The sequence below is a fragment of the Siniperca chuatsi genome, linkage group LG7, assembly GCF_020085105.1.
Source record: "Siniperca chuatsi isolate FFG_IHB_CAS linkage group LG7, ASM2008510v1, whole genome shotgun sequence".
NCBI classification, from domain to species: Eukaryota; Metazoa; Chordata; class Actinopteri; order Centrarchiformes; family Sinipercidae; genus Siniperca; species Siniperca chuatsi.
The window spans coordinates 1,051,096-1,068,789 of NC_058048.1; the positions used below are offsets into that span (position 1 = coordinate 1,051,096).

Here is a 17,694-nt window from a genome sequence, read left to right on the forward strand (position 1 = left end):
GATAACCGGCTATCGACTTTCATTGCCTAACCAACTCTATTTCAGACTGAACAGAAGAGGGATAAAATTTCAGCGCAGGTTTGAAATCAAGACTAACTTATTGTTGTCTTATCGCATTAGCAAATGTTATCAGCTGCAGTGGTGAAAGTAAGTACAATTTCTCAAGTACTTTAGTTAAGTTCAATTTTGAGGGACTTGTACTATACGCGAGTATTTTCATTGTATGCAGCTTTATACTTCTGCATCATCACACGTCAGAGGTAAATATTGCTCTTTCTACTCCACTACATGATTTGCCATATTTAGTTGCAAGTTAGTTTGCAGATTAATATTATGCAAACAAAACATATTTACAGTATATTTATACAGTATAGGATACTGTATATATGTACAGGTATATATATTGTACAGGTATATATAATTCTCACATCCGAGTGGCAACAAGGATTCTGCTGGAGAACTAATTCCCGCTTCATAAACATGAACATTAAATCTTAGTTAAATCAACAATACAAAAAACGTAGCACATAAGGAGGTTGAGGTTATGGAGGGAGATGCAGCAAGGTTGGCATTAGGCTGTCAGCAGCGTAATAGTGAGGTGTCAGGTTACAATGGCCACACTCTACACCTGTATGAAAACGACTGGTTGTTACTAGTAAGCTGGCAGCCACACAGCTGATGAATGAGCCAGTTATTTTGAAGCATGCATTAAACAGCTGATGCCAACCAGCTAATGCAAGTTTGACTTCAGCCTAAATTAATGCTCTGCTCCATTTTGCTGGACTTTTAATTGTGATGGAGCATTTTTCTATTGACATTTTCTAGTTAAGAAAATGAGCTGAATACCTCATCCACAACTGGATAACAGTCTTGGAAATAAATATGAGCACCACAAAAACATTGTTATCTTGTCAAAATGACATAATTAACACGCGATCCTTAGAAAATCGTTTGTTTTTAGATTTAAAAAAAGATAGTTAAATGTTGAGATAGAAAACCTAAATGTGTATATTCGTAACCACAGCCACTCTTAGTATCAGCCGTTTTGTTTTGTGGAATTGTTTTATTTATGTTGCACTAGAGATTTGGAGTTGGCTTGTTCTGATGTTTTTGATGAAACTTTGTGCCATATTCCGAAATCCTACAGGCCTTGCTGGCGGCATTTCCTTGTAATTGTTTATTCAAGGTGAAAAAACATTATAAAGGACACAATGCCACTGCAGAGCTGAAAATCTTAGGCAAAAAATATATCTGATACGCACCAGCTGCATTATGCTGTGAGCCTGAGCTGATGCCTATATTTTATTTGGTTTCTATCAGCTTTGCTCTGTTTAATGTCCATGCGGAGCAGACACATTATTAGGGGCACTGCATTCCAGTGTTTTCTGTTACTTTGTAGCATCTTCGCCATGTCTGCAGACAAGAAGTCAAGGTTAACCGACTGCTTCAAATCATCACTGTACTTTACTATAATCTGACTGATTTTTGTCTTGTAAAAGATGTGTGTTTGTGTTTAAATCTCTGTACGTGTACATAACTAGGCTGTTAAAATGCAGACTTTGTAGATATGTAATTTGGGTTTTATTGTCGGGCTGTTTGATGTGAATGTGGACAATAAGAGACTGTGTAATATCAATTATTATATGTCGAGAGGTGACCATTATCACTGACTCACAGCAACAGACCGAGGTGTGATTGATTGATGCAATGGGATGTATAATGGGCCTGAAGGAGCATAACATGCGTGCTGAGCAGGAGTGAATTGGAGGGAATGAAAAAAAACCCTGTAAATGAAATAATATGATTAAATAATTCAATCATTTAAGTGAAATCAATAGTATCAAAAGTATAAAAATAATTTACAAATTTACCATCTGTAAAATCTAATCTTTCAGGATAAAAAAACACGTCCTTCTCTGTTGTCTTGGTGCAGAGTGAGATGTGAATAAATTGGAAAGATGTAGGTGGCGTGACCCAATGGGAGGGTTAGCCAATGGGAAAAGGGGAAAAGGGTTAGGAGGAGCTTGCGTCAGGCAATGATTTTGTGAAAATGTGAACTAAAATATAAAATGATTAAAGTTTTTAAGCTGAATAAATGTCCATATATCGGTTGATGAATGTCAACATGCGGCATTCTCTTACAGCTCCTGAGCAGACTTTGATCTGTGGTTAGCAATAGCCTGCATGAGCAGCATCTCTTGCAGCTCCTGTGGCATGAGCAGATCCTGTGGAATGAGGGTATCAGATTTCCTCCGTAATACCATCACCCCCTAAAGGTCAGCCATCTGTGAAGGCAGTTTGAAATTGGTGTGTGAAACTCCTCATACAGGGTAAATATAACCATAAAGATGTCCATGATGTTTCTCAATTGTCAAAACCTCCTGTATCCCTCTAAAAGACCTAAAGTCTGCTGCTCTTTCTAAAGATTCCTTGCTGCTCAATCATCTGTGAAGGCAGTTTGAAATTGGCATGTGAAACTCCTCACATGGGGTAAATATAACCATAAAGATGTCCATGGCATATAATTACAATTACTGTCTTTAACGCAGAGCCAGATGTCAAATGTACTTGAAGTTTCTGTGTGAAGCTCCATGTGTGAGATTTGTACAATAAACATCATAAATGATGAGAAAAAGAAGTAAAAGAAATAAGTTAAATCTCAGAGGCTAATCTCTGCACCAAATACACACCAAACACACACCCACACACACACAGAGGAGCCAGAAGGTCAAGAGGTCAACCCTTGTTTTCACATAGGCATCCTATAAAGACAGGGGTACCTACTGAAAGACAGATATCAAAGTGAGACGCAGAGAGCAGGAAGACTTCTGACATCTGACAACTAAAAATGGCTCAAGCAACTGGTAAATTACCAATATCTTTAAAACTATATTTTATGCGTTTAAACCTTTAGGCAGAAACATAGGAAATTTTTCATTCTTTGCAGTGACTCTAAACGGAGGGCTGAACCTTCAAGCAGAGGAGTCTGGTAAGTACAGGTCTACATTGTGTATTTTTAATACAGAAATATTAGACTTATATATCTGACTAAGACTTTTATTTCCTACCATGATTATAAATTATATCTTTCAGAGTCATCAACTGACATCTCAACATCCGAGACCTCATCTGATACTGACTCATCTGTGCATTCAGAGGACGTGGTATTACCCAGTGAGTTGCTACATTTTTTTTTTTTTTTACCTAAAACTTACACAGAATATTTATCAAAAACTCATGCTAGATCTGTGGGGCGGGTTTGGACCAATATTTCCAAGAAGGGCTATCGCCATCATCACAGCCACAGGAAGACACAACTGGGAATGCCACAGGCGGTCAAAACATTAAACATTCTCTAGAGGCTGTCCGGTTAACCGGAGGAGATCCGGGGGATGTGATACCGCATCAAAATTTTGAAGAACAACCGCCATTTCACCAGGAGTCTGTCTCAACCACTAATCAACCGCTGATGGCTGTGGAGAGGTCTAGGCGTCAACCAGTGGACAGAGATCAGGATTCTCATCGGGTCGCAACCACAGGAGAACCAGTTCCAGTTCTGAGAATCCACACCTGAGATCCCGCAGGGCTTCCAGCGAAGGATTTCCATTGGCACGCTGTAAGTCTATTTGCTTTTTTAAATTGTTTTACAGTGCATTGGGAGACAATTCAATCACGCCATATAAATGTAATAATTACCCAGCAAGGAACAAAATGTACCTTCCTTTTTGCTTATTTTACATCATAAGCAAACACGGAAGGTTTTGTACATGTGAAATTAAATAGTTTGTGCTTTAAAATGTAATTTTCTTATAAGGTATATTTGACTGTGTGCTGTTATAAGCTATTATTGTCGTTGGTTGAGTTATAGTGTTTCTCATAAGTATTATCTTGGTGTTTTGTAATATAGGAATAAGCTGCTATAAATATGAAATTCTAGGGGTTTTGCATTTGTTATTCTCATCAGTCTCTCTTAAAGTAAAAACAGCTGTTGTTAGTCCTTACCCTTGTCTTCACAACAAGTTGTGAGACACACACACACACACACACACACACATATACACAGACTCTCTCTCTCTCTCTCACACACACACACACACACACACACATATGCGGTAGGGCTGTCTGTTTACATACCAACCTTAAGGGGGCTGTTGAGTTTATGAGATCTTCTTTTTGTTTCTTACTTTCTTTTTTGTCTCCAGCAAACAGACCCAGGTCCAGACCATCCAGGTGCCCTCAGTGTTGCAGAACTACATGCCAGCAAATGGATCTGATGTCTAGAGCCTTTTGGCTCATCTGTCTGAAACAGTTTAAAAATTGTCACTGTGTACACCTAATTTCTGACGGTGATTTTTATCATGTGGATAAATTGCAATGATGTTGATTTAAGGTTTTTGTTGGAACAAAATGTATATAAGTTATGCCATTTATGTTTTATTCTCAGTAGCTCGCTATAAAGTTCAGCTAAGTGCTGTGTGTGTGTGTTATTAACCTTGTGCTGTGAGAAAACAGGAATCACTCCCTGCCCGCACCAGATGGTCTGAGGAGATGTGGTTGATCTTAAGGCCGCTCTCACGAGATAAACCTGACAACACCGCTTTGTTTTTTATGTAGCAGTATGCACTTCCCCCACTCCTTAGCAAACTATGTAACAGGGAAAACTCCCTAAACTGAATAAAGAGAGGAGGCTGCATAGATGCACTTCAGAGTGAGTAGGAGATGTAACTGAATGCATCTATGCTTGCTCTCCTCATGAGTAAAACCAAATTAATGTCTTTGGCTTTCTTTCCTTGTATATGATTTAAATGTTCTAGGTGTTTTGAACCTGACAGTTTTTAAAAGTGTTTGATTTTTATTAGGTCATGGATCAACACACACTAGTAGCTTTTGAATTGTTAGAGAGTTTAGCAGACTCAGTAGCACAAAATCTTCAGAATGAGTCGGGTTTTCAAAATGATTTAACTGAAAATGATTTGAACGAAAACGACACAGCCACTACATCTAACAGCTCCAAACAGCCGGTAGATCCTCACCTTGCTTTAAATCAAGCTCTCACTAACCTTGAACAGTTAGAGAATGAATCATCACTAGACGAAACAATCAGAATAAATAATGTCCAACTCGAACAAAGTCCCACTATATCAGACCCTCAGACCCACAAACCATATCGATCTCAGCATACCCAGTTCTCCTGTGCAGCAAGGAGGTGCTCGTATTTCACCACAACCAAGCATTGTGCGGTGAAGCCGATTTGCAAATGATCAAATCAGACAGTTGTTAAACTTTCCACCCCCTCTTAACGCAGATGGAATAGTAGACTACAGCGTTTATTATAATACAACTTTGCGGATGCGTAACCTCATGTTTTCTGAAAAATATAAAGTCAAGTACTTCTCCTTCGTCAATGACAAAGTGGCTTTGGTTCAGTGGTCTTACCGAGACCGTTGTATCCCGCTACCAAACAGTTTTTATAGTCGCTTTCACCGCAGCCTACAGGTGTCTGACTGTGTTACAGACACGCCAGGCTCCACCTCATCACAGCCACACCGCACTCCCTCACCGGAGTACTAATTCCCAACACCTGTCAACCATTACACACCTGCACTTAATCAGTCACTCTACTCCCCATAAAACCCAGCTCTTCAGCTCAGTTAGTGTCCGGTCTCGTTTATACTAAGAACAGATCATAGCGGTCTACAAGTATATGCATCACGGACTCACCACAACGATTATTGGAATTTACCCCCCAAGAACTCCGAACCCCAGCTTCGATCAATCTGCGGTATCCACATCGTGCCACTCAAACTCCTGGCTCTAGTCTGTCTCGTCTCACCAGAGTGGGCCGCTCCTGACCCTGGCTCCCGTCTGTCTCCTGTGTCCGGAGCTCCTGTGTGTTCCCCGTCTTCGGTGTGTGGCGCCCCTGTGGCCACACACCACTACCATCAGTAAGGAAAGGGACAGTATCTTCTCTCCACCATATTCCTGCTGTGTGTATAATAAACTCTCAGTATCCTTACCCTTGTCTCCGGTTGGTCTGTTCGTAACAGAAGACCGGACCTTAAAAAGACAACTATACTCAGCATGAGTACCACCGATCCAGTACAGGAGTTACTGGAGATTCTACGCCGGGGTCTCATCGCTTCATCGCCATCTACCTCCACCTCCGATGCTTCCGCTTCCGCTTCGGTCACTCCAGCAGTTCCGCCATGTCCCAGTCCCATGGCCAAACCAGCGCCATTCTCTGGCCTGGCGGAGGATTGCAACGGATTCATTCTACAATGTTCCCTGGTCCTGGAGATGCAATCCTCCCTGTACCCCACTGAACGCTCAAAAGTGGCTTTCGTCATCTCTCAGCTACAGGGAGAGCGTTGCAGTGGGCGAATCTATCTGGTCTCAGAACGGTTCAGTCACTCAATCCCTGACGAGTTTCCTGGAGCACTTCCGCGAGGTGTTCGGAAGACCAGCTGGAGACTCCTCGGCCGGAGAGAAATTATATCAATTGAAACAAGGTCAGTGGTCGATCCAGGACTACGCCCTGGAATTCCGAACCCTCGCGGCAGCTAGTGGATGGAAGCGAGCAGTCCCTTATTACCACCTTCCGTCAGGGATTGGAACCCGGGTCAGATTGCATCTCGCTGCATACGAGGACACCATCGGCCTCGAAGCGGTTTATCCAGTTAGCCATTCGGGTGGCTACTCGTATGCAGACGTGTTACCCAGAACACCAGGACCAGCCATCACTCACACGCAACCTCCGTCAGCCAGAGAAACTCCGCCCTCCAGAACCTGAATCCGAACCCATGCAGTTGGACTCTTATCATCTAACCCCGACGGAGCGGCAGAGGCGGCTGACCCGAGGACTGTGCCTGTACTGTGGAGCTTCTGGACATAATAGGGCCACCTGTCCAGTGAGACCACCACGTCCCATGGTGAGTGTAATTCTTCCTAGTCTCCCTTGCAGTAAACCCCTGTCTACTGAAATAACTCTGGTGACCCATAATGTGTCCGTTCCAGTACAAGCCCTCATTGATTCCGGGTCAGCCGGCAATTTCATCTCCGGTTCCCTCTGCCGTCAGCTTGGCATCAAGACGTCCGTCACTCCCACCAGTTACCAAGTCCGAGCCATAACTGGAAAATCCATCAGTCGCCGTGGCATACAGAGGGCTACCTATCCTGTCACCATCCGGGTAGGCCTGCTGCATGAGGAACAACAGCGTTTAATGGTTCTGGAGGGTTCAACTGTAGAGGTAATCTTAGGGCGCCCATGGTTGGAACACCACGACCCCATCGTTTCTTGGGCTACAGGAGAAGTCCTGAAATGGGGTCAGTCCTGTTTCCCTGGCTGCTTCCCTCGCCGACCCAAACCATCGACAGCCCGCCTTCAGAGTCTCCACTTGTGCACCACATCCGTCGAAAGTCCCAGAGAGAAGCAGTCAGTGGAGATTCCGCCATGTTATTCCGCCTATAAGGATGTCTTCTGCCCTAAGAGAGCCTCTCAGTTGCCACTGCACCGGCCATGGGACTGCGCAATAGACCTCATCCCGGGTGAACCAGTGCCCCATGGAAAGATCTATCCGTTGTCCATTCCGGAACAGAAAGCCATGGGGGAGTACATCGAGGAAGCCCTCGCTCAGGGTTACATCAGACCGTCCACTTCTCCAGCAGCCTCAAGCTTCTTCTTCGTGGCCAAAAAGGATGGAGGCTTGCGGCCCTGTGTGGATTATCGAGCCCTCAACAAGATCACAGTCAAGTTCCGGTATCCACTTCCCCTTGTCCCTGCTGCGCTGGAACAACTACGCGGTGCCACTATCTACACCAAGTTGGACCTCCGCAGCGCCTACAACCTGATCCGAATACGTGAGGGGGACGAATGGAAGACGGCATTCGTGACACCTACGGGCCATTATGAGTACCTGGTAATGCCCTACGGTCTGGCCAACGCCCCCTCCGTCTTCCAGGACTTCATTCATGAGGTACTCCGGGAGTTCCTTCACAAATTCGTAATCGTGTACATAGACGACATACTGATCTACTCCCGGAGCCCAGAGGATCATCTCCTACATGTTGCGGAGGTCCTAGAACGCCTGAGAAGTCATCACCTCTTTCTCAAAGCTGAGAAGTGCGAATTCCATCAGACTACTGTGCAGTTCCTTGGTTATGTCATCAGTGGTAGTGGCATCCAGATGGACGAGGGGAAGGTGGATTCTATCCGGAATTGGCCCACACCAACTACGGTAAAGGAACTGCAACGATTTCTGGGGTTCGCAAACTTTTACCGTCGCTTCATCCGCAATTACAGCAGGATAGTCCATCCCTTAACCAACCTCCTACATAATAAGCCCAAGTCTCTGTCCTGGCCACCAGCTGCTCAAGAAGCTTTTGACCTCCTCAAGAGGACCTTCTCCAGCGCACCGCTCCTTACTCATCCAGATCCAGAAAAACCATTTACAGTCGAAGTAGACGCCTCTACGACTGGGGTAGGAGCGGTGCTATCCCAACCTCATGGTAACCCAGCTAAACTCCACCCATGTGCTTTCTTTTCCCGGAAACTCAGCCCGGCGGAGATGAACTACGACATCGGTGACCGAGAACTGCTGGCCGTGAAGTTGGCCTTAGAGGAATGGAGGCATTGGTTGGAGGGCGCCCAGCACCCCTTTACGGTTCTAACTGATCATAAAAATCTGGAGTATATTAAACAGGCCAAACGTCTTAACCCCCGCCAGGCACGTTGGGCTTTGTTTTTTACCAGATTCCATTTCCAGATCTCTTACCGTCCCGGTTCAAAGAACATCAAGGCAGATGCTTTGTCCCGGCTACACGCTCCCGAGATCACTACAGATGACCCTGAACCCATTATACCTCAGCACGTGTTCGTCAATCCCATACTATGGTCCGAGAACTCAGTTCCCTCCTCCAATGTCTCCACCAGTACTCCGCCGGGCTGTCCCCCCGGTCTACAGTACGCCCGAGACTCCAGCGTAATCAACTCATCCATACTTCTCATACCTCGTTGGGCACTGGTCACCCAGGGGCCAATGGAACCCTCTCGCTGCTACGGGAACGCTTCTGGTGGCCAAGCATGGCGAGGATGAGAAGGTACGTCCAGGGTTGTACAGAATGTGCCATATCTAAATCTCCACGTCATCTTCCCGCAGGCAAACTCTGTCCCCTGGCGACGCCCAACAGACCCTGGTCACACCTGGGGGTGGACTTCATCACAGATCTCCCTCCTTCAGACAATCACACCTGTGTCCTTGTAGTCGTGGACCGGTTCTCGAAGTCCTGCCGCCTCATCCCACTTCGAGGACTGCCCACGGCTATGGAGACTGCCGAATGCATCTTTAACCATGTCTTTCGGTACTACGGGTTACCGGAGGATATAGTTTCTGATCGAGGGCCACAATTCATCTCCCGGTTCTGGAAAGCCTTCTTTTCCTCCTGGGTGTGACCGTCAGCCTCTCCTCTGGCTACCATCCTCAGAGCAACGGTCAGACGGAGAGGAAGATTCAGGACATTGGGCGTTTCTTACGTACCTTCTGCCATGACCACCAGGACTCTTGGAACCAGTACCTGGGCTGGGCCGAGTACGCCCAGAACTCCCCTACGTCAACCATCCACTGGACTCACTCCCTTCCAGTGCGTGCTCGGTTACCAGCCCCCTCTCTTCCCATGGTCTGGGAACCCTCAGAAGTTCCAGCTGTGGATCACTGGTTCCGAGAGAGCGAGAGGGTCTGGGGCGCAGCTCATCATCAACTACGGAGAGCACTCTGCAGGCGCAGGCTGACGGCCGATCTTAGGAGATCCACCACTCCAAGATACCTACCCGGCCAGAAGGTCTGGTTATCCACTCGCGACATCAGGATGCGCCTGCCCTGCAGAAAGCTAAGTCCCAGATTCATTGGCCCCTTTACCATAATCGAACAGATCAACCCTGTCACATATAAACTCCAGTTACCAGCCCAGTACAAAATCCATCCTACTTTCCATGTCTCATTACTGAAACCATTTTATCCTTCTGTTCCTGTCTCCACAGAGCCTGGCGAAACGACAGATGCCCCCTTACCGCTTCTCTTAGAGGATGGTACCGCTTACCAGGTCCGCGAGGTCTTGGACTCCCGGCGCCGTGGTGGCCTTCTGGAATATCTGGTGGATTGGGAGGGGTGCGGTCCAGAGGAGAGGTCATGGGTTCCCGACATGACATTCTCGACCCTTCTCTTCTGGCGGAATTCCACGCAGATCATCCGGATCATCCAGCCCCGAGGAAGAGAGGGCGGCCGCGCGACGTCGGGGTTCCCGGTCCTCAGGAGCGGACCGTGAGGGGGTACTGTTACAGACACGCCAGGCTCCACCTCATCACAGCCACACCGCACTCCCTCACCGGAGTACTAATTCCCAACACCTGTCAACCATTACACACCTGCACTTAATCAGTCACTCTACTCCCCATAAAACCCAGCTCTTCAGCTCAGTTAGTGTCGGTCTCGTTTATACTAAGAACAGATCATAGCGGTCTACAAGTATATGCATCACGGACTCACCACAACGATTATTGGAATTTACCCCAAGAACTCCGAACCCCAGCTTCGATCAATCTGCGGTATCCACATCGTGCCACTCAAACTCCTGGCTCTAGTCTGTCTCGTCTCACCAGAGTGGGCCGCTCCTGACCCTGGCTCCCGTCTGTCTCCTGTGTCCGGAGCTCCTGTGTGTTCCCCGTCTTCGGTGTGTGGCGCCCCTGTGGCCACACACCACTACCATCAGTAAGGAAAGGGACAGTATCTTCTCTCCACCATATTCCTGCTGTGTGTATAATAAACTCTCAGTATCCTTACCCTTGTCTCCGGTTGGTCTGTTCGTAACAGACTGCAGTAATTACCCATTTTTTTAATCACTCAATTCCCTTCCAAAAGTCTGCAACATAGTTCATCAGCTCAATCTTTTTCTCGTCTTGACCGATCAGAGCATCGTACATCTTCTCCAATTTCTCTCCGATGCGTCTTGTCTTTTTGAGGTTATGAAGAAAGGCCTTGGAAGCGCCGTGGACTCTGTATGCAGACACGTGGATATGGCGTGCCTGAAGCACCCGTTGAATGGCCCTGATGAAACGATCCGTCCAAAGCCGTTTCGTCAACTCATCATAGTGCAGATGGAAGAAATAATCTGGCATCTCAAACAGACATTCGTGTTGTAGCTGGCTTGGGTGATCAATTTGACAGCCGTTACAGGTTTCAGATCTGTACACGGTCAGAACCTTGCTCAACAGGCGAACCACCGCGGCTCTCACTGTGTTCAGAAATAGGTCAGAGAGCACCCCGTCAGGTTTGTCTTCTTTCTTGGGAGAGGGGGGTGGTGAGGCGCTTAGAGTTGAGGATACCAAAGAAGAAGAAGAAGAAGAAGAGGGCCAGTCAGAGGGGAGGGAGATAGTGTTGGAGGAGGTAGAATCCAGTCAGGGGTCCCCGGCGGTGAAGGTGGGGGTGTTGTATCGAGGGTAGGGCTCCCAACGTGCAGTGGTGCTGCTGCTTCAGGAGCTGTATCAAGCTCCTGTGGAGCTGTATCAAGCTCCTGCGACGCTGTTGCAGGGTTCTCCTCTGGGATCGCATCCATGGGACTCCTCCTCCACGGAGTAGATTGACAGCGAGGTGGTGAAGGGATCGTCGCATTCCCACCCTCCTCTTGGTGCTTGCGCCACCAGCTAGGTTCATGATGCATAGCAAAACCGGTTGGTCGTAGCGTAAAAGGGGTCTTGGCCTCGGATGGTGCTGCCGCAGGGGTCTCGATGGTATCCGGGCTCCCAGGTCGAGAATACAAGGGAGAGACATGGCTTTTCTCAGAATCGGAGATCATTCAGTGCTTTGTAGTTGCGGTAGAAGAGGAAGAGACATGCTTTTTTCAGTGTGTGAGTCTGAAGTTGCAGGGGTACCCATTTTAAGAAAAAGTTCTAGAAAAATCCTTCAACCCCCGAAGGGATTTTTTCATCTTCGTCCATGTATGCTCTCTCATGAAGATCACTTTGACTCCATGAACAGACTGTAATGGCTGTAATTTCGCCTCACAGACGGCATGCAACTCTTCAAAGGCAGTACCCTTGAGGTTGAAAACAAGTGCTTTACACATGGCTAAACACATGGAAAGAAAGGACAGTGAATCAATGCATTTTTGATAGAAATCTTGATCCGTAAAACAAACGACTTTGGTTCCCTGCATAATGACCAAAGGTTTTAAACCCTGCTTGATCATGGCGTGGAGGAGGTAGCTATCAAAACCTTTGGCATTGTGTGCAATAAACATCGTGTTTTTGAACAAAGGTCTCCTGTAATGCACTTATGTCGTTTACCGTCACCGTTCATTGCTGTGTAGTACAATCTTGTGCATTTTTTTTTACATTTTTTATACAGCTCGCAAATACTGACGTGTTTTTGAGCCCCAGCTCTCTCTATAGGCTCTTTGTGTTTGCTCAAACAGAAAAGTGAGCGACACGTCTGGTTACAGTCACTGCAAACAGTACAGGTGGGGTCAAAGCAAACAGAGCAATGAGCTCGGCATGACTCGCACACGTATGGCTATCCTAAAAAGACTTTGAGATTTTTAATGCCGTAGTAGTGAGTTTGGAAGAGAAACAAAATTAGCGTTTTGTCTCATCTCAGGTAATCGGTCTGGAATTTACAGAGGCTTCAATCGTCATCACTTCTATAAAACATTCCAATTTTGCAGTACAAAGCCCATTCAAATTTCAGGATGTCATTAAAGGTGACTGCGGTCTGGTTGGTCAAACTCACCCCATTCTGTATCTTTTTGCTGCGCTCAACGCTTTCCGTATCAGTGAGATTGGGATGCATCAGATGAGCCACACAGGTAGCGAAACACAACTGATTTTCAGGGTTTTGTACGACGTACAGAAAAAAACGTTTTCTTTTTAACGATAATGATTTAATGTTTAACATTTTTTCCAACATTCTTTTACCGCCACCACGAGTGTTATGGACCACCTGTGCAATCACTTCTAGTTCACCGTCTGACATAAAGGTCCAGTTTGATTGTACAATGCAAAGCAGGAGTTTTTCAAAACCAGACAGATTTGTGACATCGTCATCACCCTGTAAGATAACTTAGACGTTACTATGCAGATGCTCACCCCTCAACTCCAACTGTATCACGTCTTGACATCTTGCTTGCGAGAAGGCATTTTTTAACAAGTCATCTACACTTTTCAATGTACCATGGTAATATAAGGCGTAATCGACTACGCTGTTGGAGGAGGAGGAGGGAATCTCTTTCTTCTTTTTTCGTTGAGGCGCTCAGGAGATCTGGGGACACAGAGGGGTTTTTTGTTTAGTTTGTTGAGTTCATCCTGTAAAGCCACCAATATTTCAACGTAGCTGCACGTACATTGCGCCGTTTGTGAGCGTTCAAGTTCAGCAAGACCAGTTAAACACTGACAGCCAGGGGGTCTGAGAATTGATCTGGGTTGGTTCAGAGCTGGAGAGGGTTTCATTCAGTTTGTTTATTGCATGCTGTAACGGCACAGGTTCATTCAAATCGTTCCGAGGGTTTTGGTTTAGTTCGTCTGATAAAGCCTGAAGATTGTGGTTTTCCTCATCTGATGCCTGTAACTGCCTAAGGCCTATTGGTATGTTTTCATGCATGATCCCATAAAAAGTCAAAAAGACAACTTACAAAAAGCATCTTCTATCTCAAATGATAAAAAATCACAATCGCCTGAATGATTCACCCATAGCAATCAACATCGTACAAATATCTCTAGGGACAAAAAAATCACAATCACTTAAATGATTCACCCTTAAACTGTCATAGTTAGCCTCTATGTCCCCCCTGATCCCTGTGAGCTCCAGTATGTTTTCCCCTCCTTGTGTTTCCTGGCTGTCCCTTGTTCATTACTGTGTGTGCATGTGTGTGTGTTCGTTCTGGACCGGCACACCTGTCATCAATCACTCATCACTCTCCACTGCATATCTACCAGGCTCTTCCACACTACCAGTGTCAGATCGTCTCTGTACTCTTGTACGAAACCCACGTAACGGCTCCTACCTCGACCCCAGATAAGTGATTAGTTCATTATGCGCTTTTTGACTTGTAGTAACTTGAATCTGTCTCTGTCACTCATAGTTACTCACTGTGATCTTAGCCACAGTCTGTCCTCGAACCTCTGCCAAGCTTATCTCTCCACCCACTGCCACGCTACACGAGCCAGCTGCTTCGTCTGCCCTGCCAACCTCACCTCCGGAGCCTGCCGCCAATCGGGTTCAACCAACTATCTCCACGGGTCCGCTGCCTGGCCAGTTCAGCTCAAATCCACTAAGCCTGCCAAACCAGAACCTGTCCCCTCGGTCTCCATCCGGAACTTCGCCACTTCTTCCTCGACCTGGACTGGTTGAGTCCTCGGGGGCAACGGTGAACTACGTCTGACTTCTGCACAGATATTAAGCACTACTTCTAAATAAATCTGTTGCAAAGATACCCAGCTCTGTTCTGTTGTGTTCTGCATTTTGGGTTCAGTGATCATGCATTACGACATAAACATCTTAAACAAAATACCATCTTCTATCTCAAATGGTAAAAATCAACATTGTCTATCTTAAAGGATAAAACATCAACATCTTAAAAACTAACATCCTCTATCTTAAAGGCTACAAATCACAAAGAATGATTCAATGTTGTACAAATATCCTCATTGTTAAAATTATAAACCACTGATGGCTACATTCAGATCAGGTCTTACTCGTAATCCAGTATGCTTCAGACAAGAGGAAAAAGGTAGTCTCATGAATTTTGACAACACCGTCTGCATGGTCTTTGTCTATTGGACTGGCTCCTGTTCCCTGGGGAGAGAAACAGAGATTAGCCATAGTGTGTGTGTGTGTGTGTGTGTGTCATGGTCACAATATTGAAACATAATTTTTAAAAGATTATATAGGCTTAAAATTATTAAACAAAAATGAATTATTCGATACCATTCTGTCTGTGTATTGAACAGTGAGAGAGAGAGATGGAGAGAGAGAGAGAGCAAGAGGAAAGAAACAGTAAAACAGCATTTTAAAAATTAAGCATTTTAAATAAACTACTGTAAACTTCTACAATATTTTGAAAAATATGTCAAGCATCTACGGGGTAATATGAATTATCCGAATACTTCTTCGGATGTGTGATGTGTGTGTGAGTGAGAGAGAGAGGATGTCATTCGCGTAAATTACCATATGAAAAGAGAATCTACTCTAACCGCCTGAATGAGTGTAAACAAGCAAGTTTTTACTTAAGAAAGAATAAGAAAGTAAAAAAGAGTGTGTATTGAACAACAAAACAACAAAAACAAGCGTTGATTGAATATGACTGAACATTTTTAAAAACTTACTGCGTGTAGCTTAATTATGCACTCTCTGACTCTGAGCCGCTGCTGCTGCTGTTGCTGGGTTGTCTCTGTCGCCGCTGGGGTTCAACTTGACTTCTCCAGATCCGTTTTCGTCCCGCAACTGGGGGATTTCTCAAAACCGGTCCTCTCTGGGATAAGGGGCTGCCCGCCTGAGGTCCGTCAGGTGCCGCGGAGTTGCTTGGAGCCGGTGGTACTGGAGCTCTTAGGTTCTAAAGTGTTCTTTCAGGCAGGACGTACTGTTCCAAAGGATAAAACAATTCTGTGAAATGACGGAGACAATATTTGACGGGGTTTACAACCTGAATAAAAATTAAGAACGAAAGGTACTATACAGAGACAAACTTCTACCGGACCCAAGAAAACGGTACCTGGAAAAGATGGGATTGATCGGAAATCTGGATCCGTATGAGGTGCTTGCAAAAGAATGAAGTCGAGACCCCGACGATTTACCTCCTCTGACATTTCCAGATATTTTTGTATATTTAGTCTGAGGTGTGAGTGCTTATACTGAGGATCAGTTTCGTAATTTTAAATCTATGGAAGCCCACGTTCAATTTACAAATGGCTGGGTCCATGACTTGGAAGCCTACAAACCACCGAGCTGTGAAAACACTGTCGTTCGTACAAAGGTGTGATCTTACTTACCTACCTGTGATTAGTGAAACACGCATCTTTACACAATATTTAATCAGATTTATATAATATCCTCCTGACTACCAGCTATGGTGTTTTATGGACATTATGTTTTTCGATTTCTCTGAGACATTACAGTTTTAAGTCTGGATGTCCATGCTCCTGTACAGAGCATGTTCAGGGCTTTTCAGAGATAACAAATGATTGGATGTTTCACCATGGCCTCTCCCTCTCCTTGGTCTTTAAAAATGGATGACATTAATTTAGTGATCAAGTGTAACACCCTTATGGAAATATGATAATATTTTGTACTTAAATCAGCATCTCAGGAAACTGTTGTGGGATTTCAAATCAAAATATGACCTTCTGTTATGAAACAGGGCGTCAATTTCATACGTCAAGTCCAATAGAGGACACCAGGACTTTTGGGAGACACAACAAATGAATAGAGAAAACATTATATATCAAAATTCCTAAACTTCTTAAATATTAGATATTATTATGAAAATCTTGCTAATTATTACTCTCATATATATATAATGGGAAAACTTGTTTATGGCCATTTTACACACATTTTGTATTAAGAAAAATGGTTTTTAAAAATGTCTTTCATAACATTGTTGAGAATCATCTTTATATAAAGTTTGGTATAAAAAAATTAAAACTGATTTGTGATTAAAACAAAAATCCCACTGATTTGCCTTTTCATGTCTATTCATGTCTTTTTATTTTTTTAAAAACAGGACTTTTTAAAGTCCTGATATCCTCTACACAGGATATGACATAACATATGAATAAAATATAATTTTTACATTTTTTTCTTATGCTCTAAACAATGTAATGACCTGACAAAATACTAAATTCATCCATTTTATCCTGGTAGTCAGGAGGATAATGGTGTGTGTATACATTGTTACGGAACAGACCAACCCGGAGACACAGGTAAGGTGATTTCGAGGGTTTATTGATTACAGAGATAATAATAGAGTTTGTAAGAGCAAAGAAGATACCGTCCCTTGGATCACTGATGGGAGTGAAGTGCAGGAGCTGGATAGCTGCACACGAGGCGACGGGAACTGGAGTCACACACACAGGTGACGGAAGACACTCCGGAGCCGGGTGAACACTGTTACCCACAGGAGACTGGAGTCGAGTGAAGGTTAGCAGCTCTTGGATGACTGAGAACAATGACTAGCGTCGTAGTAGAGTCCGTGGTAAACTGAAGGTAGGAGGCGTAGCTCTGTCCTTCTAGCGAACGAGACCGGACACTGACTGAGGTGAAGAGTGGAGTTTTATAATGGAGAGGAGTGGCTAATTGCCACCAGGTGTGTGTTGAGTCACAGGTGCAGGTGATTAGTATTTTGGTGAGGAGGAACGGTGTGGCTGAGATGAGGTGGAGCCTGGCGTGTCTGTGACAGTACCCCCCCCTTCACGGTCCGCTCCTGAGGACCGAGGACCCCGACGTCGCGGTGGTCTTCCCCTTCCTCGGGGGGCCGGTCAGTCCGGATGGTGAGCGTGGAATTCAGTCAACAAGGAGGGATCGAGGATGTCATGTCGGGGAATCCATGATCTTTCCTCCGGACCGTAGCCCTCCCAGTCCACCAGATACTCCAGAAGACCACCACGGCGTCGGGAGTCCAAGATCTCACTGACCTGGTAAGCGGCTCCATCCTCTA

General features: G+C 45.2%; 1 protein-coding gene and 2 long non-coding RNA genes across 3 annotated transcripts in view; 2 read left to right on the plus strand and 1 right to left on the minus strand.

Annotated features, from left to right (window-relative positions):
• Positions 1-1,710, plus strand: part of fat3a (FAT atypical cadherin 3a) — a 284,665-nt gene extending 282,955 nt beyond the window's left edge. Inside the window, exon 32 of the transcript XR_006378547.1 lies at positions 412-1,710. The gene's annotated coding sequence lies outside the window, so the exon portion shown is untranslated. The remainder of the gene's footprint in view (positions 1-411) is intronic.
• A 333-nt stretch (positions 1,711-2,043) lies between these two features.
• LOC122878847 lies at positions 2,044-4,718 on the plus strand. Its single transcript, XR_006378553.1, has 4 exons — positions 2,044-2,864; positions 2,948-2,989; positions 3,094-3,616; positions 4,203-4,718. It is a non-coding gene; the product is annotated as an uncharacterized LOC122878847 (long non-coding RNA).
• Positions 4,719-12,865: 8,147 nt separating this feature from the next.
• LOC122878850 lies at positions 12,866-15,641 on the minus strand. The gene is made up of 4 exons (XR_006378558.1): positions 15,368-15,641; positions 14,738-14,837; positions 14,133-14,427; positions 12,866-13,304 (listed from the first exon to the last, which is right to left on the minus strand). It is a non-coding gene; the product is annotated as an uncharacterized LOC122878850 (long non-coding RNA).
• Between the last annotated feature and the right edge of the window lie 2,053 nt (positions 15,642-17,694).